The 7,809-nt window shown below is 39.8% G+C and overlaps 1 pseudogene; it reads right to left on the bottom strand.

Annotated features, from left to right (window-relative positions):
• Window positions 1-238: 238 nt before the first annotated feature.
• On the bottom strand, window positions 239-1,223 carry LOC150022107 (tumor necrosis factor alpha-induced protein 8-like protein 3 pseudogene; annotated as a pseudogene).
• Window positions 1,224-7,809: the final 6,586 nt, after the last annotated feature.

The following is a 7,809-nucleotide window of genomic DNA, read 5'->3' as shown; positions in this document are numbered from 1 at the left end:
TTTGAATAGATGAAATGTACTTTGGGCTTGCAAACAAAGGCTGTTTGAAGTGCAGACCTCACCAGCGAGCTCAGGGAATAAACATACCTGAGCTCAATTCGGCATCAACATCAGAGGAATGACAAGGACAGAATGTGGGTGTCTTTGACAAGGGTTTCTTCCATTTTCTTGATTCTCATCCAGACCACATTGAGTGCTGTAACATGAATGCAGGAAAGCCCAGGAGGAGGGAAGATATTCAAAGAACTTGCTCATCTAGCCATTTATGGATTCCTTCACAAACCCTCTTGAATTTGACTCTCCAGTCTCCATCCAGACTATAAAGAGCAGCGAGGAACTCCAGCAAAGTGGCTGAAGCATGGTTGATGCACCCCTGGGTCCCAGGTGTCAGGTGTCACTGCACCAGTTCATACACCAAGTCCTTGTACTCCTGTAGGAGCTAGGAGAGCATGTTCCTATCGAAGGTGTAGTTTACCTCAAAGAAGGGGATGATGGTAATGGCGGTCTGGTTCAGCTTCTTCCTGAACTTCTCTATGATAACCTCAAACTGGTTGTTCCTGTAAAGGATCTCAATTTGACTAACACCTTGATTAAGTCTTTCCTGATCTTGTGATCTTCCTTCTTGTTGTGGGTGTGCTCTTTGGTGCCTTCGTAGAGCTCATCAAAAATCTCACTGCTGATGCCATCAATCAACATGTTGCCCACGGTTTTGCTGACAATTTTGCTCAGAATCTTCTTCTGGGCTTGAATGGTAAGGCTCTTTGAACTAAACACACCGGGACCTGGGGCGGTCAGGGGCTCGCCCTCGCTTTGCTTGCTGGAATTCGAATCCAGGCTGCCGTGCACCCCTGTCTGCAGGGCCCAGGGGGCCCCCGGAGGCGCCGTAGTCAGGCTCGGGCTGTCTGGCCCCCTGGGTGCGGTCAGCCAGGAGACCGCAGCCCAGGTGGTGCGGTCTGGGCCCCCGGGCCCCACTCTCCGTGCCCACCAGCCTGCCTGCGAGGAGAGCGCTGCGGGGAGCAGCGCCTAAGAACTCTCATCTCCAAATTAAAGTCACATCCTGAGGTACAGCGGGGTAAGACTTTAATATTCGTATATAAATTGGAGGGCAGCACAATTCATTTTACAGCAGCAACACTCGCAGAATCTGTACGATTGAGTACTTCAGCCCTGGAGGAGAATGCGGGCTGTGTACCACAGCATCTGCTACATGTGTAGTATGACATAGCAGTCAAATGTACGTATGTATTCCATACATCTATCCAGTGGCTCCAGGAAATTTTTGTCCTCAAGAATTGCCTTGGCACTATTCTGGGAGTCAATTGACATTACATGTGTGGGACGACTTTTGGTCTCTATCCCGATCCATGAATCTTTTTAGAAAAAGAATTTATTCCAATACTATTCTGTCTTAACGACACTAGCTTTAATCTGAGTCTTGAAATCAGATGATGTGAGTGAGCCTTCTAAAGTCTTCCCCCCTTTTTTTTTCAAGATTGTTTTGGCAATTCTGAGCACTTTCATTACCATATTAATTTTATTATTTTACAACTTAAATTTTTAAAAAATATTTTTTAAATTTATTTTTAGAGAGAGGGGAAGGGAGAGAGAAAGAAAGGGAGAGAAGTATCAATGTGTGGTTGCCTCTTGCACAACCCCAACTGGGGACCTGGTCCACAACCCAGACATGTGCTCTGACTGGGAATTGAACCAGCGACCCTTTGGTTCACAGGCCGGCGCTCAATCCACTGAGCCACAGCAGCCAGGGCACAACTTAAATTTTAGAATCAACTTATTGATTCCTTAAAAAAATACATACATGCATGCATAAAGTCTGCTGAGATTTTGTTTGCATGAAGTTTATAGTTCAATTAGGGAGGGGAAAATGTATATCTTAACGACAATTTGAACAATAAACATGGTATAGTTCTCCATTATTAGCTGTTTTTAAATTTCAGCAACGTTTTGTAGTTTCCAGTACAGAAGTTTTATTTGGGTATCGGCAGCCGTCCGTCTCGAGAGACGATGGTGTAGCTTCTTAAGAGTCTATCTGCACCGCCGAGAATGGCTGTGCAGTCCGACTCGGGAGTGACACGGTATCTGTCTCCTCCCGTGTTAAATCGACATCTTGCGATGACGCTGGAGTGTCCTCTCCAGTGAAGCTGAAGCTACAGAGCCTGGGCAGGGTGATATGGAGGGTCTGCTGTTGCCCATGCAGCAGACCCCCCCTCTCTTCGCAGCTGAAGGGTCCAAGGGAAAGACGGAGTCAATACAGCTTGGCTTCAGGTGCGCCGCAGGAGTTGCCGGTGTTGACTACAACGTCAAACCGCCTTAGGGACTCCGGCTCCGGATTTTCTGTTGGGGTTTACTCCCTTAGCCTTTCCCCTGAAGAGGTATGCCGCAAGGCAGCGGAGGTTTTTTGGAGTCAGAGTTTTCCTTCTCTGATGTGCCCTGACTGGAAGATCGAACCAGCGACACTTAGCTCGCAGGCCGACGCTCAATCCACTGAGCCAAACCAGCCAGGGCTTTATTTGGGTATTCCATAGTTTATATGTTATTGTAAATGGTATTTTGAAAATTTCTTTTACCAAGAAATTTGGCTGCTAAAATATAGAACTACAATGAAATTTTGTGTATTGATCTTGCACTCTGTGGCTTTGATAAATTCATTTATTAGTTCTTTTATTGTTCTGTAAGTTATAAAAATTATGTTGTATAAGAATAAAGACAGTTTTATTACTTCTGCAATTTAGTACTTTTACTTCTCTTTTTGATTTTTGTTTGGTGATTTTTTTTGTTTGTTTGTTTTAGTCAATTGAACACGCTAAGACTTCTGGTTTAATGTTGAACAAAAATGGTGAGAGAAGATATCGTTACATGGTACGTAATATTAAGGGAAAAGTATTCAGTATTTTACCATTGAGTATAATGTTAAGTGTAGCTTTTCTGTAGGTGCTTTTTATCAGACTGATGAAGTTCCCTTTGATTTCTAGTTTGCTGAGAGCTTTTATTAGAAATGGATGTTGAGTTTTGTAAAATGTCTTTTTCAGCACTTATTGAGACAACTGTATGTTCTATAGCCTTATTTTCTCTGTTAATGTGGTGAATTACACTGATTGATTTTCAACTATTATACTGACCTTACAACCCAAGAATAAAGCCCACTTGATCATGATGTATTATCTTTTATGTTTATTGTTTTATTTAATTAACTGATATTTTTAAAAGATTACTGCTTGTCTATTCATAAGGATATTGAACTATAGATTCTTGTAATAACTTATTAGGTTTGATATCAGTGTTATGCTGACCTCATAGAATAAATTGGGAAGTTTTCTTCCACCTCTATTTTCTGAAAGAACTTATGCCAGATCTATTAAATTGGTGGTTTGCAAATATTTTGTCTTCAAGATCCATTTAAAATTTCAATAATTACTGAATCCCCCCAAAATCTTTGTTTATGTAAGTTACATGTATAAACTGTATTAAAAAATTAAAACAAAATTTTAAATCTTTATCAACTTATTCAAAAAGTAGTATATTGTAATAACATTTTTTGAAAAATTAGTATACTTTCCAAAAAAATTTTTGTGAAAAGAGAGGTGTTGTTTTACATTTTTATCAGTTTCTTTAATGTCTAGCTTAATAAAAGACAGCTAGTTCTCACATCTGTTTCTGTATTCAAGCTATTACAATATAATACATTATGTAGCTTATGGAAAATTTCAATTGTGAGAGACTAAAAATAGAAAATACAAGTTCCTAGTATTGTTATAAAATAATTTTGACTTTGTATGTCCCTGCCATTTTGGATTATCTGTTTCTTCTTGTGTTCCTTTGTAAGTTGTGTTATTTAAGGAATCTGTTCATTTATTTAAGTTGTCAAATGTATTAGTATAAAGTTGTTTATAAAATTCCCAGATTATCTTTCTCACAGTAGTAGGATCTGTATGATAACTCCTGTTTTGTTCCTGCTATTAATAATTTGGATTTTTTTCTCTTTTTCTTTATCTGTCTAGTTAGAGTTTTATCAGTGTAATTATTAGTTCCAAAACACTACTTTTTTTATATTGTAGGGAGTCCAGATTATGTGTCTTCCTTTAAAGGGTGTTGAGTTTTATCCTAGCAGCTAATTGAGTTATCTGTGGATCTTTTTGATCCTGTCAAGATTAATATTATTCTTTGTTAGCTCAGATGGATTCTGGTTTTGCCTCAGTCCTAGGATGTGGTTCTTGCTTTGGAGTATGGAGCATACCTGTAAGGTTTGGTCTTTCTAGGACTGAAACTGGATATCTGAGTTATTCAGTAAGATCTCTCCACTGTAACCATAGTAGAATTCCAACACTGTCCAGCACTGCATGCCTTCTGGTGTCTTCTTTTAGCCGTCAGCCATGCGGGAGCTTCTCCTGGCAATCCCTCTTCTCCATGCAGCTTCTTTTTATTGGTACCCTTTCCTGCCAATTACAGTCACTTTAGCCACTTCTAACTCTGACCTCAGCTTTTTCCATTCAGCAAAACTGCCTCTATGCTTTGCCTCCCGCAGCCTGTGCTAGCTGGTAAATGTCTCCAGGCAGAAAGCCAGGGCAAATATGCGACTCAACTTATATGTTTTCCTTTTCTCAAAGTTCACAGTCCTGCCCTAGCAAGTGTTGTTGCTCAGTTTGTTGGAACGTCATCCATAACCAAATGGTTGCTGGTTCCATCCAGGATCAGGACACATACCTAGGTTGTGCCCCCAGATCTGGACATGTACAATCCCCTGTCCAGCAAGTACGGGAGGCAACCAGTTGATGCTTCTCTTGCATCGATGTTTCACTCTCTCTCTCCCTTCCTCTCCCTCTAACAGTAATAGAAAAGTGTCCTCAGGTGAGAGTGAAAAACAAAGTTCACAATCCTGTGGTTGCTGTGTCTAATTCCTGAAAACATTCGCCTCACGTATATTGCCTCGTTGTTTATGGCAGAACAAGTCTGGTGCCAGTGATTCTGGCATAGCTGTAAGCAGAAGTCCCTGCACCCATTTTTTAAAAAGTAGTGGTTAGCAAATTAAAATTTTGAATTCAATATTATCCTTTTATCATAAGAATGAAACCTTAAAATTCCAAGAAAATGAAATTTTTGGTGCTCAAACAATTAAATGTAAAGCCATAACACCACTTGACTTCTATAACAAGATGATCAACACATAATGGAGGATTTACTAGATTTTTCCAGTCCTAAATCCTCATATCTGATTGAATGTCTTAAGAGTTTTCCAGCATTTTTGATGCATGTTTTACATCACCTCTATGTTCAGTTTGCATTATTCATCCTCAAAATATCTTATACTTCCCCCAATTTTTTGTCTGATCAGCCCCCCCTTTTTTGTATATCATTTCCTCCCTACAGTCATTCATAACATCTACTCTTGCCTACAATTCTGTCAGATATATATGTCAAGTCCTGTGCTAGGTGTTGTAAATAAAGCAAAATACAAAAAAAAAAAAAAAAAAAAAAAAAAGAAGGTACTTGGTTCTTATAGACCTTATATCCTGTAGGAGATGTCTTAATTAGGATTCTCCTGAAAGCAGAGCAGGAGACAAAGTCTTGAGTACTTATTACTGATGGCAAATTTGGAGGTGATCCCAAGAAACAGGAATGGGGAGAGGAGAGCATAAGGGAAAAGAAAACCAGCCAATACTAATGTTGCTGCTGTAGGAACAGGGACTTAATTTCTACCGGAATCTCCTGAGAAACTGCAAACGACCTGCCAGCCTGGTCCACTTGAAGACTGGGAGACTGCAGCATTTATTAATTAACTCCATCGCCAATTGGCTGTACTTGCACTTGGGTGAACCAGGCACCTGCAGGGCCAGAGAAAGCCCTGGAACAGAAAGTAGAAAGACAAGTGGAGGATGCTGAGCAGGGTTGCTAATTAGGTAAGTCTGAGCTTGCAGGGAATTGTTAATTGCAGCTGTAGTAAGAATCAGGATGGACCAAGGGAATGTGACAGGTGGCCGTAGAGTCAGCTGCCATGGGTGGAAATACTAGAGTAAGCACAGATAGTCTCTGAAAGATATAAGTACCAGGAGAAAAACTGTGCAGTAGGATAGAATGAATGAGTATGTGTGTACATATGCACAGAGGTGTAAGTTCCGATTGTGTGGTTTGAGGACTCTCTGGGGAGGTGGTATGTGAGCTGAAACCTAAGGAATAGGAAGAAGGCAGAACACAGAGGAAGAGGCTTCTATGCAGATCCTAAGACGGCATGAGTATGAGGAGCAGATGGCTGAGGCCCCCTGAGAGCAGAGGAGAATAATAAGGGATGTAGACAGGGACTAGATCACTCAGAGTCTGCATGACCATATAAGGAGTTTGGAATTTATTCTAAATCTTTGGGAAAACCATTGGGAGACTATGCAGAGGAGTGATAGGATTTTATTTTTGTTTTCAATGATCCTATAGGCATATAGTGATTTTTTGATTCATGCATGTCAAGTATTCCTGAAAATTTCAGTGCAATTATAGTAGGTAATGCTGGAAAATATTCCTTAACTTGGTTTGATGCCCAATTACATAAGTCACAGTCTTTGACTAAAATCCCAACCCTTTATGTTCTACTATAACTAAATATAATATTCATATTTCAGAGCTCATTGAGATGGCAGCAATAGCAACTAATGGATGTCAGAATGCCCCAGCACTACCAGTCTATGAAGATTCACTCATTAAAGTAAGTCATGAAAAAATTCAGTGTAAAAAGTCATCATTTGAATGGTAATTCACCAAGATTATTTAGGGCTACATTTTTTGTTTAAGTATATTTTATTAATTATGTTGTTACAGTAGTCTCAATTTCTTTTCCCCTTACTCCCCTCTGCCCAGTACCCCCCTTCCCGCCACAATCCCACCCCCCCTTAGTTCATGTCCATGGGTCGTGCATGTAAGTTTTTTGGCTTCACCCTTTCCTATATTATTCTTAAGTTCCCCCTGTCTATTTTGTACTAACTGATTATGCTTCTTAATCCCTACACCATTTCCCCTTTTCTCCCCCTTCCCCCTCCCAGTTGATAACCCTCTTAATGATCCCTATACATATGATTCTGTTCCTATTCTGTTTTGCGTACTTAAATTTTGTTTTTATTTTTTAGATTCAGTTGTTGATAGTTGTGAGTTTGTTGTCATTTTAGTGTTTGTAGTTTTGATTTTCTTTTTCTTGACTAAGTTCCTTTGACAGTTCATATAATAGTGGCTTCGTGAAAATGAACTCTTTTAGCTTTACCTTGTCTGGGAAGCACTTCATCTGTCCTTCCATTCTCAATGATAGCTTTGCTGGATAGAGTAATCTTGCTTGTAAGTCCTTGCTTTTCATCACATTGAATTCTTCTTACCAGTCCCTCTTGCCTGTAAAGTTTCTTTCAAGAAATCAGCTGATAGTCTTACAGGCACCCCTTGGTAGGTAACTATCTGATTTTCTCTTGCTGCTTTTAAGATTCTCTCTTTATCTTTCACCTTTGATATTTTAATTATGATGTCTCTTGGTGCGGTCCTCTTTGGGTCTAGCTTGTTTGGGACTCTCTGTGCTTCCTGGACTTGTATGTCTATTTCCTTCACCAAATTTGGGAAATTTTCCTTCATTATTTTTTCACATAAGCTTTCAATTTCTTGCTCTTCCTCTTCTCCTTTTGGCACCTGTATGATTTGGTTGTTGGCACATTTAAAGTTGTCCCAGAGGTTCCTAAGCCTCTCCTCATTTTTTTCAATTCTTGTTTCCTCATTCTGTATTGGTTGACTATTTTTTTCTTCCTTATGTTCCAAATCATTGATTTGAACCCC

Source organism: Furipterus horrens, unplaced genomic scaffold (assembly GCF_987537825.1).
Source record: "Furipterus horrens unplaced genomic scaffold, mFurHor1.1.pri manual_scaffold_1, whole genome shotgun sequence".
Taxonomy (NCBI): Eukaryota; Metazoa; Chordata; class Mammalia; order Chiroptera; family Furipteridae; genus Furipterus; species Furipterus horrens.
This window is presented reverse-complemented; position numbering and strand designations above follow the sequence as displayed.